Source organism: Nannospalax galili, unplaced genomic scaffold (genome assembly GCF_000622305.1).
Source record: "Nannospalax galili isolate Female #2095 unplaced genomic scaffold, S.galili_v1.0 scaffold220, whole genome shotgun sequence".
Taxonomy (NCBI): domain Eukaryota; kingdom Metazoa; phylum Chordata; class Mammalia; order Rodentia; family Spalacidae; genus Nannospalax; species Nannospalax galili.
In genome coordinates this window covers 151,150-173,806 of record NW_008347891.1, presented here as the reverse complement: position 1 = coordinate 173,806, position 22,657 = coordinate 151,150, and the positions used below count along the sequence as shown (strand labels likewise).

General features: G+C 40.1%; 2 long non-coding RNA genes across 2 annotated transcripts in view; both read left to right on the top strand.

Annotated features, from left to right (window-relative positions):
• LOC115072279 overlaps window positions 1–9,803 on the top strand; it is an 11,376-nt gene extending 1,573 nt beyond the window's left edge. The window contains exons 2-4 of the long non-coding RNA XR_003851328.1: window positions 1,965–2,092; window positions 9,304–9,441; window positions 9,604–9,803. This is a non-coding gene — a long non-coding RNA (uncharacterized LOC115072279). The remainder of the gene's footprint in view (window positions 1–1,964; window positions 2,093–9,303; window positions 9,442–9,603) is intronic.
• Window positions 9,804–10,703: 900 nt separating this feature from the next.
• Window positions 10,704–12,567, top strand: LOC115072278. Its single transcript, XR_003851327.1, has 2 exons — window positions 10,704–10,953; window positions 12,250–12,567. It is a non-coding gene; the product is annotated as an uncharacterized LOC115072278 (long non-coding RNA).
• The last annotated feature ends 10,090 nt before the right edge of the window (window positions 12,568–22,657 follow it).

The window sequence follows — 22,657 nt, the reverse complement described above, 5'->3', positions numbered from 1 at the left end:
CATATGTCCAGTGCCAATTTTTTTTTTAGTGCCTAAACAAAATAAAATAAAATATAATGAAGTAAAAGGGGATATAGCCAACATTTCTTTTTTTTTTTCTGAAATTTCCAGAATAGTATTCTAAGGACGAAAAGAAAATTGAAGAAATTGCTGTATTTCAGATAGAATGTAAAATAAAATTGCTAATATTTTCCCCCAAAATAGTAATAGAATTTTAACTACAGATAACTAAGGATTGAGAACCTACTTGGAACAAGTAAAAATTGGTCCCATGATCGGTAGCACGTGGCTCCTATGCAGATTTCTCTTGCTCCGTTTTCAACGGCACACTAGGCTGACTTTCTGTGGCCGTAGTGGAATGAACTGTTAGGTTATCAAGAGAGGGGCTGCATTCCAACTGGTGATCGAAATAACTGAATTGCCCTTTGGAAGTTGGTGCCGAAGTAAAGCACGGGGAATAAGGTATGGATCAAGAACACCCTTTTGAAGTGCCTGTTTCATTGTGATTGTTTGACTGATTGTGGAAGCAGCCTCCCGGTTGTTCACGGGCTTTGCCCATTTTGTTGGATTCCAGTAAAGATCAGATCTAGGAAAGAAGATAAGAGCTCATTTTCAAAATTTTCTTTTGCCAACCTTTGGGGGAATGCCCTCATTTTTGATGCATCTCGGTGATTTCATCTGAGGATCATGAAGTGTGACCTCAAATGTTTCCCAGATGCTGAACAGTGTGAGTTGGAGGAAAGTAACCATTTTGTTTGATACAGATATTTAGCTTGTTACTTATATTACAGAAGAAAATAGACAAATGGAGTCTGAGATTATCTTTTCTCAGCACTTTACACCACTTTAATTAAAAAATAAAGCTGGAAAATGTATAGTAATATACAGCCAAAGTGAGAATGTATTCAAGAAAAAAAATTAATGTCCTTTACTTAACTTTTGTCTTTGATTATTTTGGGTCCTAATCATGATTTATAGAGATCATTTTTTAAGAAATTACTATTATTGGTTCTGTGGGTGATGTATTTATATATAGGCATGTGGGTTGGTACACGTCCTAGGGTACATGTGGAGCCCAGAAGACAACTTTGTGGAGTTGATTCTCTCATTCCACTCAATGTGGGTTCCTGGGATGAACTCAGGCATGCCTGCCACTTTACTCACCCAGCCATCTGGCTAGCCCTTTCTGATTTAGCTTATTTCTGATTTAATAGTAAACCTTCCTATCTGTCTCTGAACCATGCCTGCTGAAAGACTTTGGTCTTATTTATGTACTGCTTAGCTAGGGCGTTTCATACACTTTGCTTCTTATAATATTAAAAATATTCATCCTACGTACTTCTAACTCAGGTAAGAATAAATTAAATTAGCTAGGGTGTTTCATACACTTTGCTTCTTATAATATTAAAAATATTCATCCTACGTAAGAATAAATTAAAAAAAAAAATTAAAGGGGGCTGACTCAGCAGTTAAGATCACTATCTGCTCTTCCAGAGGACCAGGTTCAGTTCTCAGCTCCCACATGGTGGCTAACAACTGTCCGTAACTCCAGTTCCAAAGGACTGAACACCCAGGGTGTTTCATACACTTTGCTTCTTATAATATTAAAAATATTCATCCTACGTAAGAATAAATTAAAAAAAAAAATTAAAGGGGGCTGACTCAGCAGTTAAGATCACTATCTGCTCTTCCAGAGGACCAGGTTCAGTTCTCAGCTCCCACATGGTGGCTAACAACTGTCCGTAACTCCAGTTCCAAAGGACTGAACACCCTCTTCTGGCATCCACAGGCATTGCATGAAACAGGTGCATTTGCATGCAGAAAACACTCATACACATGAAATGAAAATCAATAAAAAATAAATTTAAAGGGCTCAGGGTAGCAAGTAACCTTTCTGAATTTAAACAGATCATGATAATTTTTCTCACTGCCTATGGCACGTCCTCCTGTCTCTCTGTGACTAGGAATGATTTCACTTCCTGCTTATGCAGCTGACAGAAACAAGCACCCAGAAAGGAAAACCAGTTACCAGTTCTTCACAGTGACATCAGTAATTTCCTGCCTCTTCGAAGATCAGCAGTCAAGGTATAAGGTAATACCTGAAAGAGAAGAAATCCCAAACATGTGTGAATTTAACTTTTTATACTGCCACGCTATGGCATGACGTTCTCTGGTTATGAAGCACTTCAAACCAGCTGGCTCTTTATTTGCTCAGTATTTCCATTATTTAATATGATGAGTTGTTTGAAAGATCATTTATAGTGTGACTAGAAACATACTGGCTTCAAGTCCTGAAGATACCATATGTTTTAGGCTTCAGATGCGGAAAAAACTGTGGACAGTACATGTGCGAACACTTCTGGCCAATACATGAAGGTGGTTCATCACTGCCCCCCACCCCTCCAGAGATTCTAGCCCATGCACTGTACACTCATTTCTACCTTTTCTTGGTCTTTAGTCAGCGTTTATAGTACAAATAATGCCTCAAAACAAGTCTCCACTGTCAGGACAGGGAAGACTGAGAAGATGGACAGCAGGAACATAAGAAGGTTGTGATCCTATGGTTGACTTTAGGAGCTCCTGGGTGGCCTACCAGTGGTTGTAACAAACTCAGTTATTTGGTGATGACATAAGAACTATCACATCATGGGCAGTTTGTACAATGCTCACATGAATATCTAATTCTTAAGGCCCTCCTGAAATTATTATATTGAATAGTGGTTTTAAAGATTCAGTAATATTAGTTTTCAGTGGAAAGTTAAGAGCTCAGGAAGGGTAATTGTTATTTTTGTTATCAGTGGTAGAATTTTACAAGGAAAGGAACTGTGAGAAGCTGCCGATGAGGCGGTCTGGAAGAACCGTAGTCATGTTCATCATCGGTATACTAGCAACAGGCTGTAGGGATCACTGCTGCCATTGATGACCTACTTGTACCAGGTCTGAGCTATCTTTGTTCTGGTGTTATGCAGATAGTAGGGTAAAGGCACAAATAACATGAGTGCAGCCTCATGCCACAGCCCCTCGGTGGCCACATGAGGAGTTAACTGTGTGGGTTTAGCTCAGATATGTTTTTTTTTTTTAACCTTCTCTCCATCATCCTTCCTTCTCTGTAAGTTATCAAGACATTGAGGGAAAGTACAGTGTAGTGAGCTGTCAGGCCTTTAAGAGACTCTTAACTACAACAAGAATGGCAATAACAGGGCTCACCCACTCTTACAGGAGCGGACACGCACATGCACAACGCCACATTTCCTCAGTAGCTCATGGAACTTTCTTTAAAAACCTTCTCTCCATCATCCTTCCTTCTCTGTAAGTTATCAAGACATTGAGGGAAAGTACAGTGTAGTGAGCTGTCAGGCCTTTAAGAGACTCTTAACTACAACAAGAATGGCAATAACAGGGCTCACCCACTCTTACAGGAGTGGACACGCACATGCACAATGCCACATTTCCTCAGTAGCCCATGGAACTTTCTTTAAAGTACATCATATGGGGCTGGAGAGTTGACTCAGTGGTTAAGAGCACAGACTGGTCTTACAGAGGACTTGGGTTCGATTTCTAGCACTCTCATGGTGGCCAACAACCATCCTAACTCTACTGTATAGTAATATACAGCCAAAGTGAGAATGTATTCAAGAAAAAAAATTAACGTCCTTTACTTACACTTTTGTCTTTGATTATTTTGGGTCCTAATCATGATTTATAGAGATCATTTTTTAAGAAATTACTATTATTGGTTCTGTGGGTGATGTATTTATATATAGGCATGTGGGTTGGTACACGTCCTAGGGTACATGTGGAGCCCAGAAGACAACTTTGTGGAGTTGATTCTCTCATTCCACTCAATGTGGGTTCCTGGGATGAACTCAGGCATGCCTGCCACTTTACTCACCCAGCCATCTGGCTAGCCCTTTCTGATTTAGCTTATTTCTGATTTAATAGTAAACCTTCCTATCTGTCTCTGAACCATGCCTGCTGAAAGACTTTGGTCTTATTTATGTACTGCTTAGCTAGGGTGTTTCATACACTTTGCTTCTTATAATATTAAAAATATTCATCCTACATACTTCTAACTCAGGTAAGAATAAAAAGAAAATTAAAGGGGGCTGACTCAGCAGTCAAGATCACTATCTGCTCTTCCAGGGGATCCGATGCCTTCTTCTGACCTTTGTAGGCACTGCATGACACGGGTACACTTACACACATGCAGGCAATACACCTATGCACAAAAAATAAAAATAATAAATAAAAATACATCATATAATAGGACACAAATCAAATCTTAACAAACATAGGTGAGAGAAGTAGTTCCTTGTAGTTCGATCAAAATGGAGTACGAATACAAATCAACAAAAGTCTTTAGATCATATACGAACTCACAGACCTGAACAACACACTGTTAAACAATGAATGCATCTTTCAAGAAATCAAGAAATGCATAAAAACATTCCCAGCATTTAATGAAAATAAAAACACAGCATACAAAACCTTGTGGGAAATAATGAAAGCAATCATATGAGTTTATAGTTCCAAGCACCTAAATTTAAGAAATCAGAGAGCTCAGCTGGTGATACATGCTTTTAATCCTAGCACTCAGGAGGCGGAGGCAAGTGACTTTCTGTGAGTTTCAGGGAAATCTCATCAACATAGTGAGCTTCAGGCCAGCCAGGGCTACATGGTGAGACCTCATCTAAAAAAATCAGAGAGCTTTCACATAAATAACGATACACCTTAGGGCCCTGGGAAAGGAACATGTCAAATGCCAAATGAACGAAATCATTAAGATCAGAACAGAAATTAATAAGATGGAAACAGAAAAAACAACACCAACAAAAATGTAAATAATCCAACAGACTGGATTCTTTGAAAAAAATAAATAAGATTGAGAGTCCCTTAGCCAAAATAACCAAATGAAATGACTAAAAGATTCACATTAATAAAATTAGGGATGAACTGGAGCCATTGTGGCTGATACCAATGAAATTCACAAAATAATTAAGTCTAACCTTAAAAACATACATTCCATCACATTGGAAAAAAATCTAACAGGAATGTATGAATTTTTTTGCATATAGTTCCTTGTAGTTTAGTTGAATTTTTAGTTGCATATAACCTACCAAAATTAAATAAAGATGAGATAAACAATTTAAACAGATATACAACAACCAGTGAGATTGAAACCAAAATTAAAAATATCCCAACCTAATGGAATCCAGATCCAGATGGATTCAATTGTGAATTTTGCCAGACCTCCAAAGAAAGCCTAATGCCAATGCTTCTCAACGTATTTCATAAAATATGAAAGAAAGGAACATTACCAAGTCTTTTTATGAAGCCTGTATAATCTGTTTCCCAAACCAGATAAAGACACAACAACAATAATAATAGCATCAAAATTGCAGACTCATTTTCCTCATGAACATAGATGCAAAAATTCCCAATAAAATACTTGCAAACTGAATCCAAGAACACATAAAAACTCGAAGGGAGGTTTCCATTGCCTGGAACTGAGACTTTTGTTAGATAATCTTCAGCTGTACACAGGAACTCACATATAATATATATGTGTGTGTGTATGTGTGTATAATGTGTTTATTTATTTATTTATTTAATTTATATACTATGTGTATGAGTGTTTTGCCTGCATTTATGTAAGTGTATCACATGCATGCAATGCCCATGGAGACCAGAAGAGGACATTGAATCCCTCAGAGCTGGAGTTCTGAAGGTTGTTGTTAGTCACCATGTGAGTGCTGGGAACTGAACCTGGGTCTTTCTCAAGAGCAGCCAGTGCTCTTAATCACTAAGCCATCTCTCCAGACCCTTAATGTGTATTTTTAAGTAAGATTATGAAACAATAATTTTCCTATGGTTTTCCAGATAGTCTTAGTGTTATTTCTCTCTCCTTCCTCCCTTTCCTCCTGTACTACCTTTCCTCTGCTCTCTCCAGTTAAAGTCGCCCCACTTTCCCCATTTCCCCCTTGATAGCCCCTTTGTCCTTCTATCCCCACTTCTCAAACTCCTTCTTCCCCCTCTCCCCATGGTTTCTTTATGTTTTGCTGGGCTCTGTGGTTTCCTCAGGTTATGCACTCATATCTAAAGATCCACAAATGAGTGAGAACATGCAGTTTTTGTTTTTTCTGGGTCTCAGTTACCTCACTCAGTATGTTTTCCGGATTCACCCATTTGCCTACAAATTTCATTTCATTTTTCTTTAGAGCTGAATAGAATGCCATTATGTATGTGTACATTTTCATTATCCATTCATCAGTTGAGGGACATTTAGATTATTTCCATTTCCTAGATATTGTGAAAAGAATAATAATAAACATTGCTGAGAAAGTATCTCTGTAGTAGGATATCAAGTTGGTCAGGGCAGTCCAAGAGACTCCCCAAATGATATAGGCTATTGCCTGAGCTCTTAGTTTTCTGCCAGAACTTGTAGGTAAGACCCTATTGCTGAAGACAACACACACTTCAGATATAGAGCTTGGAGAAATTGAACTATAACTGATGTGGAAACCCCTCCCTAAGGGCTAACTCTCATAGTGTCATAACGTGCTATGCAGCACTTTGATACATACATACATACAGATACATACATACATATAATACACTGAATCCATTTAGTGGTACTCCTGTGTACATGTGTTTAGGGTTGACCAATTGGGTTGGATATCTATTCTCTCTCTCTCTCTCTCTCTCTCTTGCTCTCTCTCATCTATCATCTATCTATCTATCATATATCTATCTATCTATCATCATCTCATCTATCTATCATCTATCTATCTATCTATCTATCTATCATCATCATCATCATCTCATCTATCATCTATCTATCATCCGATCTTTCTATCATCTATCTATCTATCTATATCTATCTATCTATCATCTATCTATCTTTCTATCTATCATCTATCTATCTATCTATCTATCATCTATCTATCTATCATCTATCTATCATCTATCATCTATCTGTAACAATAATAAAGAAAGGAAAAGAAATTGAGAGAGAGAGTGGGGAAAGCATGAAGAGAGTTGGAGGGGGGAGAGGGAAGGGTGGAAATGACCTCCACCCCAAGATAATGAAGGAATGTGGGCATGCTTGAGGATTAACATATCAAAGTGCTGAAAGACAGTGAGTGCACATCTTCATTGAAACCAATGAAAATTGAGAAAGGCTTCTTGCTGATAAGACAAGGTTGGATCTGAGTTTGTAGTTCTCCAATTGAAGCTGGATAAAAGATTTGGAATAAAAGTGTGGGTGTGGTCTGACATAGTTCTAGGACACAGTTACAGAGCACAGTTGGATGGCATAGTTCCCAGAGACATCTTGGGGAACAGGTGTCCTCAGAGTTTGGATACACTCTTAAAAACTAAAGTTGAGTAAGTGTTTTTTTATTCAGGCAATTGTAATGTTGCATGGTAATTCACATATAATTATAGATTGGTGTTGCTCTCAGTCTTGATCAGAGAAGCTTCTTTTTAGTACTTTATTATTTATATTTTATGTGTATGAGTTTTGCCTACATGTAGGTAGGTGCACCCCGTGTTGTGCAGTGCCCACTGAGGTCAGAAGAGGGCACTGGGTCCCCTGGAACTGGAGTTACAGACAGTTGTTAGTTGCCATGTGAGTGCTGGGAATCGAACCTGGGTCCTCTGCAAGAGCAGCCAGTGCTCTTAACCACTGAGCCATCGCTCCAGCCCCTAGAAACTTCTTTTTGAAATGAACAGTGGTTTATGCAGAGACGCACAATTGATCAACATGTGAGAATGCTGAGTGATCAGCCGTAAATGGGACATCTGCATTCTCCTCCATCCCAAGGCTCAGATAATATCACAGAAAAGGAGGTGGAGAGAATGCAAGAACAAGAGCATGGGGAGGAGTGCTGTGAAATGATGTCTTTTGAACATGATATGGCTGTCACACTATGAACTCACTGCAGGTGAAGTGATTGTATAAACACTGCAAAAGATCCAGAAGATCAAGCCCCTTGACTGCTCAGTAGGGAAGTGGAAGGCCACATAAGGCCACCTCTACCTGAGGGGCTGTTGTTGGTAGATAATGGCTGCTGGGGGAGGGCCTTTTTCTTTGGGGCTATAGCAAGACCAGAACATAGCGGGGGCATGTTGGGAAGGATTCCAGAGGGAGTGGAAGGGGGATAAGTGAGGGAATGGGAGTGCATACCATCAAAATACATTACACTCATGTATGAAATTATTAATGAATAAATAGAATATTATTAAAAGTCTCTGTGGAATTAAGACCCAGTGTAGACTAGACATGATGCTTACAGACGCTTTATGCTTGAGAAGAGTACACTGCAGGGATGAGGTCAGCTCTGCAGTCCAATGGTTCTCGTTTATGTCTTGGTTCTGTCATTTTTATAAAACCTGTGAATATGAGCAAAATACTTAACCTCGTCAAGCCACACTTTAGTCATTTCTATTCAGGGCATATATTATCCATGATCAAAGTGTCTGTTATGCTCTGTGATCTTCATGGTCAACCTGACTAGATTTAGAATCACCTAGGAGACACACCTCTGGGTATAGCTGTGTGTTTCCAGAGATGTTTAAGTAAAGAAGGAAACCCACTGTCTTAGTTTGCTTTTTCATTGCTGTGGTTAAGCAACTTGACCAAAGACAACTTGGGAAAGGAAGGGTTTCTTTCATCTCACAACTCCCAGGTCACACACAGTTCATCACTAAGGAAAGTCAGAGCAAAAACTCAAGGCAAGAGTCTGGAGGCAGGAACAGATGATGGAGGAACACTGCTGACTGGCTCACTCCTCTGGCTTGTGCTCAGCCTGCTTTCTTTGTTTTATTTCTTTTTTATTATTATTTTTATTTTTTGTGTATGAGTGTAATGCCTGAATGTATGTGAGTGTAGCTGTGCTGTGAAATGCCCATGGAGGTCGGAAGAAGGTGTCAGATCCTCTGGAACTGGAGTTATGGATGGCTGTTAGCTGACATATGGGTGCTGGGAATAAAACCCGTGTCCTCTGAAAGAGCAGCCACTGAGCTTAGTGGTCTTAACCCCTGAGCCATCTCTCCAGCCCCAGCCTGCTTTCTTATACAACCCAAGACTACCTGCCTCATAGACATGCCTATAGGTCAAATTAATAGAGAAAATTCCCAATTGAGTTTCCCTCTGCCTGCATTTGTCAAGTTAACAATCAATGCTGCCTAGCACACCCACCCTCAGTGTGGGAGACAGTGACTCATGGGCTAAATACAACCAAAAACAGGGAAATGTGAGCTGAGTATCAACACTCTTCTCTCTGTACTTCCTTACTGCAGACACGATGTACTTCCTTACAGACACGATGTACTTCCTTACTGCAGACACTGCTTCAAGCTTCTGCTGTCACAGCTAGAGCCGCTCTGACCACTATGCTTCCCTGCCATGATGGACAGCACCCTCATGCGTAAACTAAAGTAAGCCCTTCCTTCTCTAAATTGATTTTGTCATATATTATTTCACAGGGATGAGAAAAGTAACTAATACATTCTCTTAACACAATGTTTGACGTATAGTTAACGTGTGGTATCTATTACTCCCACTGCTGTATTGTTCATCTGTGCTCTACTTGACTACAGGACTTTGTGTTCGGTGCATCACAGCTACTCATCGGTGTCATTGACATTTGTCTTTTTGGGACTACCTGTAAACACCAGTGGTGGATAGCTTTAGGGTCAACTTGACACACCTGGGTTGAGGGAGCCTCAGATGAGAATTTCCTCCATTGAACTGGCCTGTGGCTATGTCTGTGGGGTATTCTCTTGATTTCTGAGTGATGAGGGAGGGCCCAGCCCACTGTGGGTGGTGCCACCCCTGGGCAGTTGGGCCTATGTTGTAAAACAAAGCAGGCTGAGCAGGAGCCAGGGAAGCAAACCAGTAAGCAGCATTCCTCCATGGACTCTGCTCCAGCTCCTGCCTCCAGGTTCCTGCCCTGAGTTCCTACCTTGAGCCCCTTGATGAACTGTGACCCAGGACATATAAGCCACAAATACTTTCTTCCCCAAGTTAGTATTGGTCAGAGTATTTCCTCATAGCAATGGAGAAGGCAAAGTAGAAAAATTGGTACTAGGATCATGGGGTATTGCTGTGACAGATCTGACTCAGCTGTTTTTGAGAGGATTGTGGAAGCATTAGGAACTTTGGACAGGAAAAGCCATTGAGTGCTTAGAGTTTGTTGCTGTGGAGCTTGGAACAGTTATGCTGAAGGAGTTGTAGATGATGGAGGCTTGACTGGTGAAGCTTCAAAGGGAAGCAGAGACTATCAGGGCTGTTTATGAGATATCTTGAATTGAGGATCTGTGGTTTCTGGTTGGCTGGGACGGAAGAATCAGCTATGATTAAGAGACCAGAGCCTGAAGTAAAACCTTTGCTTTACTGGTACAATTGATGCTGTTTGGCTGGGGCTGAAAACTCAGCTGTAAGTAAGGAGACCAGCATCACTGTGGTGAGATCTGGAAAGAATTTCCTCAGGTTCAGCACAGTGAAGCTGTGATTGAGAGGGGCCCAAGCCTCCATCTCTAGCTGGAAGCAGGACTTGGTAATGTGTAAGAGTCTCTTGCGTGGTTCTGGTGTTGAAATCACGAAGGGGTCACAGAGAGCAGCCAAGGCTTGGCACTCTGAGAAGCCAGGAAAGGCCATAGGTGAAAGCACAGCTTCAGTTGCAGTGAAGACTCCAGGACTGAAGAGGCCATGGAGAGATTCTGAGGCTTTGCACCTGAAGAGGCAAGAAGAGGCCATTGGTGAGGATGCAGCCTCAGTTTCAGTGGAGACCATAGCTTTTTGGAGATTCCAGGACTGTGGGAGAGCCACCAAGAACAGCATCAGGTATGGAATGGAGCTGGCCTGGGTCTGCGAGATGAGCTGTGTGTGCTGTGGACGGCAGAGTCAGAGAAGTGGAGCTGCCAGAACCCTTTGGAGCCCAGAAGATGGTGAGTGAATCCCAGGTGTCCAACCTTGAGCTACTTTGCTGGACTGAGGTTTTGCTTAGGTGTGCCCAGTTCCTCCCTTTGAAATAAGACAATATTGTTTTGGATTTTTACAGGAGTCCACAGTTAAGAGACTTTTAAAAGAGACTGTCAACTTTTAAGTGTTTTGATTTTTTAAGGACTGTGGGGCTTTTAAGGTTGTACTGTCTTATGTGATGTTAATGTTAACATCATATCTTGGGGACAAGAAATAGAAAGGTTATAATTTAATAGTGTTGTGTTTATGTGTCAAGTTGACAAGGGGTCAATTGTGCTGGATAGCTGGGTTGAGGGAGCCTCCATTGAGGAATTCCCTCCATTGAACTAGCCTGTGGCCATGTCTGTGGGGCATTGTTTTGATTGTTGAGTAATGAGTGAGGGCCCAGCTGAGTTTGGGTGGTGCCACCCCTGGGCAGTTGGGCCTATGTTGTAAAAGAAAGCAGACTGAGCATGGGTCAGAGGAGCAAGCCAGTAAGCAGCATTCCTCTATGGCCTCTGCTCCAGCTCCTGCCTCCAGGTTCCTGCCCTGAGTTCCTACCTTGGGCTCCTTGATGAACTGTGACCCACGACATGTAAGCCACAAACACTTTCTTCCCCAAGTTGGTATTGGTCAGAATGTTTTCTCACAGCAATGGAGAAGGTAAATTAGAACAGTACCTTTTATACTTGACAGGAATCATAATTTATGCAATCATTTGAAGATAGGTATTCGTTCTCCCAACTTTGTGTCAATTGCAATGCAAGTACAGGATCTTGGATGGCTGGCTAAATGTTTTGGTGATAGAACAGTGGTGACTGAGAGCAAGGCCTTTAGAGATTGTTTCCTGGGGCTGTGACTAGAAAGATGGTAAAGCAGACTCTGCACACCTGGGTATTATGGGACATAGAAGGACAGTAGCCAGTCTCCTGTAGTAGTAAAGACACCTATGGTGATCATAGAAAGCTATTTCTGTGGTGGAGTCTTGGCCACTTCTAATTTTAAATAGCGTGTGTGTGTGTGTGTGTGTGTGTGTGTGTGTGTGTGTGTGTGTGTGTGTTTGAAAACTGGGCTCTCCATATAGTTTATCCATTACTTGTATGCATGAAATACTGCAGGGCAGTTCTACAGTGGTGTTGAACACAAGCATGTATTTGAAGTGCCTATGAACACAGGTTCTCAGAAGATCAGATCTTCTATGCTGAACTTGAGGAGGCTTAACTTCAAACTATGGGTAAGTGCCTGGCCAAACCCTCCAGATTTTTCTTCTCTTCTTTGACCAGCAGTTACTTGGGAGCACGACCAGCGGGTAAAGGGTGGGAGTGCATGAAGGCAGGCCAACTTGAACAAGAACATCTCAAGACTCTCCTCGGCCAATGAAAGCTGTGGTTCCAGCCAGCATCAGTGGAATAGAGAATCATGTACTGCCACCAAAGAAGCAATGCAAACACACAGGAAGTGATCACTGCCAGAAGAATTGGTGCCTCAAAGCCAGGAAAAGAACTTGAATTTCTTAGCATCTTTCCAACAGAAGGACTTTTCTGTTCAAGAGAGTGTTGGCTCCTATTTATTGTATCAAACAATAAAACCATTCACGTGTATTTCTGTGATTTTTTTTTAAGGGAGTGAATTATGCTTCCTAATGGGGTTTGGTAATCTTAGATTAGTATCTTAGTTGAACAGAAAGAAATACAACAAAAATCTAATATTTTCCAGTGCATTAAGGGATGTGAAAATAGCATCCTTCAAAATACAATTGCAACATAATCAGTTAAATTACTGCCTGTTGAGACCCAGGGTATCCATGGATGGCTGATTTAAAGTATTGCTCTAAGAGAGGTTAAAGAACACACATTATTCAAGAAGGCAGTGTGGGGTGGTCACTCTAACAGCACCGGGTAGCTTCAAAAGATTGAAGAAACTCCAGTCATCACACCCCTGCCTCAAAGCACAAACTGAAACCCAAGAACTTCCCAGGACTACTAAAATGGTCTCTTTGTGCATTTTATGCCTACAGTGATCAGGTCAAGATCTGTAAAGCAAATGGGGAGAGGACTCCGTGTTTTGCTGAATCACAGCATTGCTTAAACAGCACGCAATGCTTCCCAATCTCTTAAGGCATTAGTCAAAAGATGGGCTTCTGAGGACGGCAATAGTTGGAATAATTAGAGCTCAGAAAGCTTCCCAATGCTATAGAGGAGGAGTCTACCTGGCCACCTGAAGCCAGCTCCTTTTCCCTTCTTTGCCTAAAGAAACAGTTCCATCTGGCTTTGAAGACACCATGTTTCCCTTACTATTTTGCAAAAGAATATCAATGTTTCTCATCCCCCTATGTTCTCACACTATTTATATTTTCCAGACCTAGAGGTTGAGGAAGATTAGAGAGTGACTAAGGAGTCTGAAAAAGTCTCCCCCACAAAAAACCACAACAGTTCTTCATTCATTTTTATTAGCAGCAACTAAACAAAAGATCAGAGTGGTGTCGTGAAATGGGCTCCCAGCCGACTAGAACAAATACTGAAGAAGAAATAGACCACAATCACCTAGTTTCCAAAAACAAGAGGTGTGGTTGCAACACTCCAGAACAGCAAGGGGGTGGTGTTAAATATTTGCTTGACCTACTTGAAGGCCCTTTCTAAATGAAGTTTAGATGGACAAATTCTTTTATATAAGAAAGAGAAAAAAACTGGAGTAGATCCATCGTGCATAATTCATTCTTTATTCTCCTATTTGAGAAGGCACAGAAGACATGTCTTTGGTAAAGTCTCAGAAAGCCACTGTTGCAGGAGCAGCAGTTCTTCAAACAGCATTTCCGTGGTCTCTGTAGATGAGGGATGATGCTGTGTGGAGACAATGCAGTTAAAACCACTTGTCTGGCATCAGTGATGATAAAGTATGCTTTAATGTCAGGCATAAATAAGGAGCTTGTGATCACTGAAGTATGGTGAGAAAGGTATCCACATTTTAGGACCGAGGTAGGGAAGTAACTGACTTGACTCAGAGTGAGTTGTGATTATGACTTTTTGATCATGGGGTATCAGGAGCAAAATCAAAAGGTAGATTACTAAACAGTTGTTTATATGGTGCAACTTCAATACAAACAAAGGAAAATGTTTAGTTCTTGTGGAAAGTCACAGTTTTCTATAAAATTCCCAAATATGAATCTGTTCACAGACCCAAAGTTCTAGAAAAGTGGAGGCACAGGTACTCATAGTGAAGATCTTCATGGAAATTTCACATGCATGCTAATATGAACCTTCACCCGCTCTTCCTCTGAAAGATTTGTAACCATTAATAAGATCATCCTTAAAGGGTTAGGGGTTCTAAAACCATCCTACAGGGAATTATAAATTAATTTACTCACATTTGAATCCCAAATGGAAAAAAGACAAATGAAAATTTGACCTGAGTCTGCCTCATAGCAGATCCACTCTGACCCCATTCTACAGCTATTTCATTAGTAACTTAACGGTTACACACATCTTCATGGAAAATGAGAATTCACATTCATTTGCAGGTCTGCAGAGTAAGTACTCTATTTAAGACTATGATATAAGTTCTCATTCCTTGCCAATATAGAAAATACACAATTTTCATTAGTGAAAACAATAGAAGGTATTCAAACTTAATACTCCAGAACCAAACAAAAATTGGATAAAAATCATAGTCAAAACATTACTGAAAAATAGACACCCAAAGTTTAAACTACACAAAGTCAACAAATTCTTGCATGGGAAAGAGTATGCAGAGTTTGTGACAGGCATATATATATCCATATATACATATATACACACATATATACATGTATATGTATACATATACACACATACATATATACACATATACATGTATATACACACATATACACATACATATATATACACATACATATATACATATATACACACATACATATATACACAATTACACATATACACACATACATACACACATACATATACACACATACATATATACACATACATATGTACACACATATGTACACACATATACTCACATGCATATATATATACACATACCTATATACACACATACATATATATATACATATACATGTATATATATGCATATGTATAAACAATATCAAAAAGAAAGTTTATACAGATGCAAATATACTGAAACAATATACAATCTACAGAAACATGAAAATGCATATAGGACCTAAGAAGCTATTCTTGGAAATTTAATGGATTGAGGGAAAGTGAGTTTGACGAAATGGAGTACTTTCTTTTGAAAACTGAGTAGACAAGGGAAAAATTCATAAGTGGAAATAATTCTGTTTTTCATAAGATTCAAAAATATCAACTACAAGGGGAACAGCACTATTTCCCACCCTTTACCTTCCTACTCCTCACTGTAATCAGTACAGAAACCATTCTTTGAAAAATGATTGAAGACAGTGACTTTGAAGCTATTCATAAACTGCTCTAAATGACAGCACTGTGCATAGAATGAAGATGGCAAGTGTGGTTATCTATCTCATTTAAGAACCTTAAAACTCCTAGAGAATTAAAACCCAAGCAATTCAAGTAAGGACAAGTCTCATAAGATGGAGTTTACTGCATTTAGAAAAGAGATTTGAAAAGACCAAATGATACTAGAAATGAAACTTAAACTAAAATTTCCTAAAGAAGGTCATTGGAATGCAAGAAGACAGCAACATGTATAAGTATAGTCCTAAAGCATATTAATAAAAACCCTGCTCCCTCCAGGATTTTGAACATAAATCCATGTTCAACTTTGTCAAAGGGCTTTTCTGCATCTGTTGAGATGATCATGTTATTTTTGTCTTTGAGTCCATTTATATGATTCATAACATTTATTGACTTATGAATATTGACCAATCCTGGCATCTCTGGAATAAAACCAACTTCATCATCGTGCATGATCATTTTAATGTGTGTCTGTATGTGGTTTGTAAGCATTTATTTGAGAGTATTTGCATGGCTAAAGCATAGAGAGTAAGAGAGTCTGAGAGTGTGAGTCCTTGGACAGGACTCCTGCATAGTTTACCCACTCAGGGCTCAGGGACCATCACAGAAGAGGGGGCAGAAAGACTGTAAGAGCCAGGGGAAGAGGTGCATGACCATATGGAAATAGAGCCCTACAGGCTCCTGGGACCCTGCTCATATGAGCCTACAACAATGGTATCAGCATGCACAGCACCCATCCAAACCCAAACAGACAAAAACCCAGCACGGAACTGTGGAAATGGACAGCAGGCCCCAATCTTAGTTGAAGAATTAGTGGCAGCTCCTTACTGCTGGGTGAGGGAGAGATGATCGTAAAAGGAGAGACTCTAGATAGGCTGACTAGACCTCAGTGGATGAACTTGCTCTGAGGGACATCTGGGGACACTAACTTGACTCAATATGCATTAACACAAATGGTGGAATGCATGAAATCCAGTGGGGCCTATGGGAGGGTGCCAATGAGGAAGGCGTATAAAGGTGATTAAGATGTTCTATATAAAATACATGAAAGTTCAATAAAAAATTTACAAAAAGATCTTGGTGAGCCAGAAGTGGCATTTAAAAGCATAATATGTTGTATATACCTCCAGAAATGGCTAAGGATGGTCCAGTCAGGCCAACCCTTGTGCAAATAACAATCTCCAAATCTGAGAAAGCACAAAAGGCAGTTAATAGAATAGCAAAAGATGCAGGCAAGTGGTAATGGAGTCCATGACTGATGCAGGATTAGTAATGGATTAAATATATGTTTTTGCACTTTTATAGAAATGTTCAACTGCTAGGGACATTGATGGGAAAGCTGCAGTTCTTTTAGTTCAAACAGCCAAAGGACTTAGATTAGGAGAATCATTCCTACTAAGGAGAAAATTTTCCTGGATAAGAAAAAGTCAGGGAAGGGTGGTTAGATCACATTTCTCAATGGCATATTATTCATACTGAGTCCTGGGTTCAAGTCCAACCAAGGTAAGTGTCTGGTGAAATTCACAGAAACAGTATGCCTAAAATAATCATAAGACTAAAATACATCACCACCTCAAGGCTCAGGGATCATGGAGGGAGAAGGGATGGAAAGATTATATGAACTAGAAGTAGTAGATTTCTGCAGTGAAACAGAATCTGCCAGACACAACAGGGCCATTGCACACATGAACTCATAGCCACTGTGACTGCATGCACAAGATTTGCACAAGACCAAGCCAGACAAAACCCTGGCATGAATGGGGGAGGGGCCCGTGAAGTTCAACCCCTTCCCCCATTCATGACAACTGATGACTGATGAGGAATGGAAAGTCGGTTTTGTTCAGGGATGTGTCCTTTGAGAGGCTACCCGTGGTCCTATATGTGGCCCTACATCCATGCACCTGCAGACGGCACCAAGAGAATTCATCGGGTTTAAAAAAAGACCCTATCAAATTTGGAGGTAAAGTAATGGAGGGATGGGGATAAATTGGAATGGAGGGCATGGGGGTATATTTGGTCAAAACACATTATAAGCATGCATGGGAATAATTAAGCAATAAAAAATTTTAAATGTTATGGCTGAAATAAAAAATTTCCCAGAAGACAGAAGAGAAACGCAGTGAAGTATCCATTTTGAACACAACAGGAAAACAGTATAAAGAGTAAACAGAGCATGATAGACTGGTTAGATAACATGAAAAGGCAGCACTGGTACTCAGAGTGTTCACGTGAGGAAAGTGTTACATGGCAGAAAAACTATTTGAAAATCATAAGGGTTAAAGCTTTCAGAATTAGGACGAAAGCTATGTATTTCCAGATGTGTGATACCAAATCTCAAGCAAGCCAAGACAAAGAAATCTCGGCAGCAGCGAGAAATGGTACCTAGGAACTTCTGACAATTGATGGCTGCTGGGATGCGGAAAGACAGTATCTTACAGGGATGGAAGTCTTGGGGGACTCAGTGGATGGACCCGGGTTAAAGCTTTCAGAATTAGGACGAAAGCTATGTATTTCCAGATGTGTGATACCAAATCTCAAGCAAGCCAAGACAAAGAAATCTCGGCAGCAGCGAGAAATGGTACCTAGGAACTTCTGACAATTGATGGCTGCTGGGATGCGGAAAGACAGTATCTTACAGGGATGGAAGTCTTGGGGGACTCAGTGGATGGACCCACACTGAAGGACATTTGAGGACACAACATTTGGGGACACAAATCAGACTTTATAGGCCGTGTGTGTGTGTGTGTGTGTGTGTGTGTGAGAGAGAGAGAAAGAGCATTAAATTGAGGGGGGCAATGCAGATAGGGGAAGGGATCTAAATACTATCAAACTATCTTGTATGAAAATAACAAAAATTCAATAAAAATCAAATTTTTTCAAAAATATGACAAATTACATAAAGCAAATGATAATTTGAACAGAAAAGAAGAATATGAAGGTTAAAAACAGAATCATAATAAGGACAGTTAAAAGCAATAAATACAAAAGATTTCTTTTGCACACAAAATGGAAGCCTAGTTGGGCCTAGTGGTATCAGCCTGTAGTTTCCACTTCATCAAGGGAGAATCAATAGAATCCGGGAGTTGCAGGCAGCCTGGGCAGCCTAGCAAGATGATGTTTCCAAAAGACAAAACAAACAGACCAACAAGATAAAACTGAAAAATAGACAAATGATAAAAATGATGGAAAGGGGAAAGTTTTTTATAGCAGAAACCACCCTTCACCAAATGGTCAAATTAACAGTGCAGTAATTGTACTAAACCACAACCTGTGCCTCCGGGTGCTGTGCTCTGAAGAGCCAGTCCTATTTCTGTTGCCTTTGGCCAACACAACACGACTGCAGTCTAACCACCAGGAATGATCCTTTGAACAGCAACTGATGGATAGGCTGTGAAATTACTCATCTGAACTTTACAAAATTAATGTCATGAAAAGATAAAGAAAAAAATTTCTCTTGAGCCATCCCAAATCAAAGATGATTAAAAAATATTGGACATCAGATGCACGGAGTTATCTTGGGTTCTTGTTGGTGCTGCACTGAAGCACTTTAGTTTAGAACTGGCAATATTTGAATGAAGCCTGTGGAATTAGCCTATTTCTTGATTTTGATGGTTTTATCATGACTAGGTAAAAATTGTGTAGAAATAGAATTATTTTGGAAGAATATGTCTCTATTTAGGGGGTAAGTTCATAGCTTGCTCTGAAATGTTTTGAGTGATTAAGGAAAGAGAGAGGAGGGAGGGGAGAAGTTTGAAGACAAAGGAGAGAACGGGAATGAACAGGGAAGGGGATGAAAAGACTGAATGAAAGTTATTGGAGAACTTTTGTACTATTCCAGTAACTTCTGCCTAAGTTAAAAATATTATCAAATAGAGCAAGGTATATATTATTTCTACAAGAACAAAGTGATTTGAGACAGTAGAGGAATTCCTGTGATAGGGCCTTGGAAGCTCCTGGGTGGTAATTATAACCACGTGTTCCTTGCTTTGCAGCTTGTGCAGCCCATGGATAAATGCAGGTTTAATCACGGGCTGGCACCAATTAAAGTTGCTGTCCCATATAGGTTGTTCATGTTTAAAAAATCAATGGAGCCTTTGCAACCTGTCACATCGCTACTGATTGGGGAAGTGGTTTTCTTTGCAAGTGAGGGAGAGCTGCCTGGGAGAGCAGGAAAACCTGTCTTTCCTTGAACTTCTGTAAGCCATGTTGCTTTGTTCTGTGACGTCTGTTCTAGCAGTAGTGTTGTGTTGAGTCAGTGAGAATGTACAATGGGTGTTGGAAGGTAGAATTGTTATAACTGACTGTGTATCTATCATAATTGCAGATAGGAGGAAGGTAGCATGAACCTGTATCTCTTTCTTTACTGTGGTAGGTAACGCAATAATATATTTAACCGATTTCCCTGTTATCTACTCCTTCCTGTTAACCTGATGCATTGAATGATGTCGCTGTTTTGCTTGCATTGCCTCACATCAACATGGATGCCATTCAGAAGTAGAAGATGCTGGAACTTCTTGCAGTAGCTCAAGAAGCTTGACAGCTAATGCCCTTGGGCAGGAGAGATGATGGTATTCTCAATCATATGGGTCAGATAGATCCATGTTCTTGGCCTCATCAAAACAATTGGAAATAAGGGCTCACACAGATTTGCAAAAGAAGCAAGATAGCTTTTTTTTCTTTTCAGAGCAAAGTGATAGTGTAAATCAGAGTGATTTACGGTCAAGATTGCTTGTGGGTAACACAAATGATGGTACTCAAGGGCCCCACTTATTTCTGAGGACTTTTTTGATGAGGTTCAAGAGAAAGAGGAGTTTGGTTACTAAGGGTATAAGGTGGGTGGTTCTCTGTTTCAAATGAATTTTAGTGGGAAATTTTCTTTTCCAAAAACGTTAAAGATTGGAAGCTCGCAAAGCAGAACAAGTCTAATCCTAGCATTAGAAGGTTGATGCAGAAGGATCACCAGTTTGTGGACAGCTTGGGCTACATACTGAGACCTTTCCTCAAATGACCCACGCTAAATAAAGTGTAAGAGCGAGGGAAGGAGTGCATAGGCATAATCCATGGCTACAGGTTGTACAGGGAGCATTTGTCATTCTCCTTCCCATTACCTAAGCTTTGAATTGGAGAATGATTTCAAAGCCTGAGGATGTGGTGGCAGCATTTGAGCTCTTTTGCTGCATAGTCATTCAGAGGCAGAGTCTCAGCAGACTGTGGTGGAATTTTCAATGAGTATTTTCCAGGAGTAGTTTTGAATGTTACTAATCATTTTGTGAACTACCCAATTAATTCCCCCCCTTGCCAAAAATTCATCATCTGATTAAATTGGCAAATTGTGCAAAATACGTTCAAAGATATTGCAGCAAAAAGTAAAATCTTGGGGCTGGAGAGATGGCTTAGTGGTTAAGAACACTGGTTGTTTTTGCAGAAGACCCAGATTCGAATCCTAGCACCCACATGGCAGCTAACAACTGTCTATAACTCCAGTCCCAGGGGATCTGGCAGCCTCTTCAGTCCTCAATGGGCATTGCACAACATGGGTGCACTTACCTACCTGCAGGCAATACACACATACGCATAAAATAAAAATAATAAATAAAATTTAAAAAAAATCTCACAAATACATTCTATTTCTGTTGTGGAAGGTGGAGATCTCCGAATAATTCAGACAGGTCATGCACAGATGCAGATTCTGTCCTGCTGTTGATCGCCTCTGCCAGATTCCTTCTGTCCTGCTGCTTTTGTGTATGAGGTTTGGTCCTGTCCTCATGTCCAAAGCTGGACTGTGAGCACACAACCACATTCCACTCTGAGGAAAACAGAAGTGCGTGGTGGAGGGCAAGCCATGTTTCTTTAAAGGAAGTTGCAGCTACATTTTCTTTTTGAGATTTTAGGCATATAATCACTCTTAGTTATGAGAAAGTCTAGGGAGCAGAATATTTGATGGGGATATTTCAGTCCAGTTCAGAAGAGGGTGCAGTCTATAGCTAAAGAGGCATGGGTGGGTAGGGGATCCTGAAAGCCAGTGGTCCTGCTGTGTCACATTTGGAGAGCATCAGTTTCTGTCCTTAGCAACTCAAACCCCTGAATAGTAGTGTGATATTATAGCCATGCTAATTTAATGTAACCCTCTATGCAAATGATCGAAAGCACAAAGCTCATTTTGTAGGAATGATGATTAATACTGACGTCTTATCTAGCTCCCCCTTGAACTTTGCAATGTCCTGATACATTCAGATGATGGCCCCATTTTAAAAATATTTGGTTTCTCAAATTACAACTGTGTGAGAAAGAATTTTCACTTTTTGCAGAGCTACTAAATCCTAGAATAAATTAAAGGAGAGACCAGACTTGCTTATACAAAGGATTGTTTTAAACTCAGCATATTCTTTGTTCTTCCCTGTCTCCGACAGTTTGCTTATTCACCAACAATGCTCACTTAAGATGCCTTCTCCCAAAGGACTTGAAGTGGCTCAGAATAAAAAGCACAATTAAATTAAAGCAAAAAGCTATTTACCCCACAAGAGGAAAATGCAAGATAAAATTAATGAAAGAAAGGGATTAAGGATGAAATAGAGAGAATCATGTGATCAGAACTTGAGGCCAAAGAAAGGTAATGCAGATGGGTAGAGAGATTTATGCTAAGCACCTAACAGCTAATCAGAGAGGTGAGAGGTGCTTGGATGCTCAGTGGGTAAGGGCAAATGTCTCTCTCTGTATCTCTCTGTCTCTCTCTCTGTCTCTCTCTCCAAATGAACAGAACTGAATTAACTAAGTACAAGAAATCAACTACTCATCACAGATGCTTAGATGATTAAAACTGAGAGAACTGGGGAAATATTAGTGTAGTTTACAAATTAAAATTAGGTGGTTACAATTAATTATTTGTTACATTTGTTCTGAGAGTCTTTCAGTTATTTCATATCCTCACTCATAAATCTAAGGTAACCTGTCAGTCAGACTTTCTCCCGACTTGCTTCACCACTGGACTGAAGAACCTGGGGACAAGGTGAAGACCTAGAATAAGGGGCCTGAACAAGGGTAGAGTTGGTGACTTTGTGCGCACACACAGATGGACTTGCCTGGGTGTGTTGCTTGGCTATAAAAGAATATTGAGTCAGTAATCAAGCTATTGACGAATTATGAGGAGGGAAACAACACATTACTGTATATTCATCCTACTGCCATTTATTTATTTATTATTTATTTATTTTGGTCTTTTTGAGACAGGGTCTCTCTG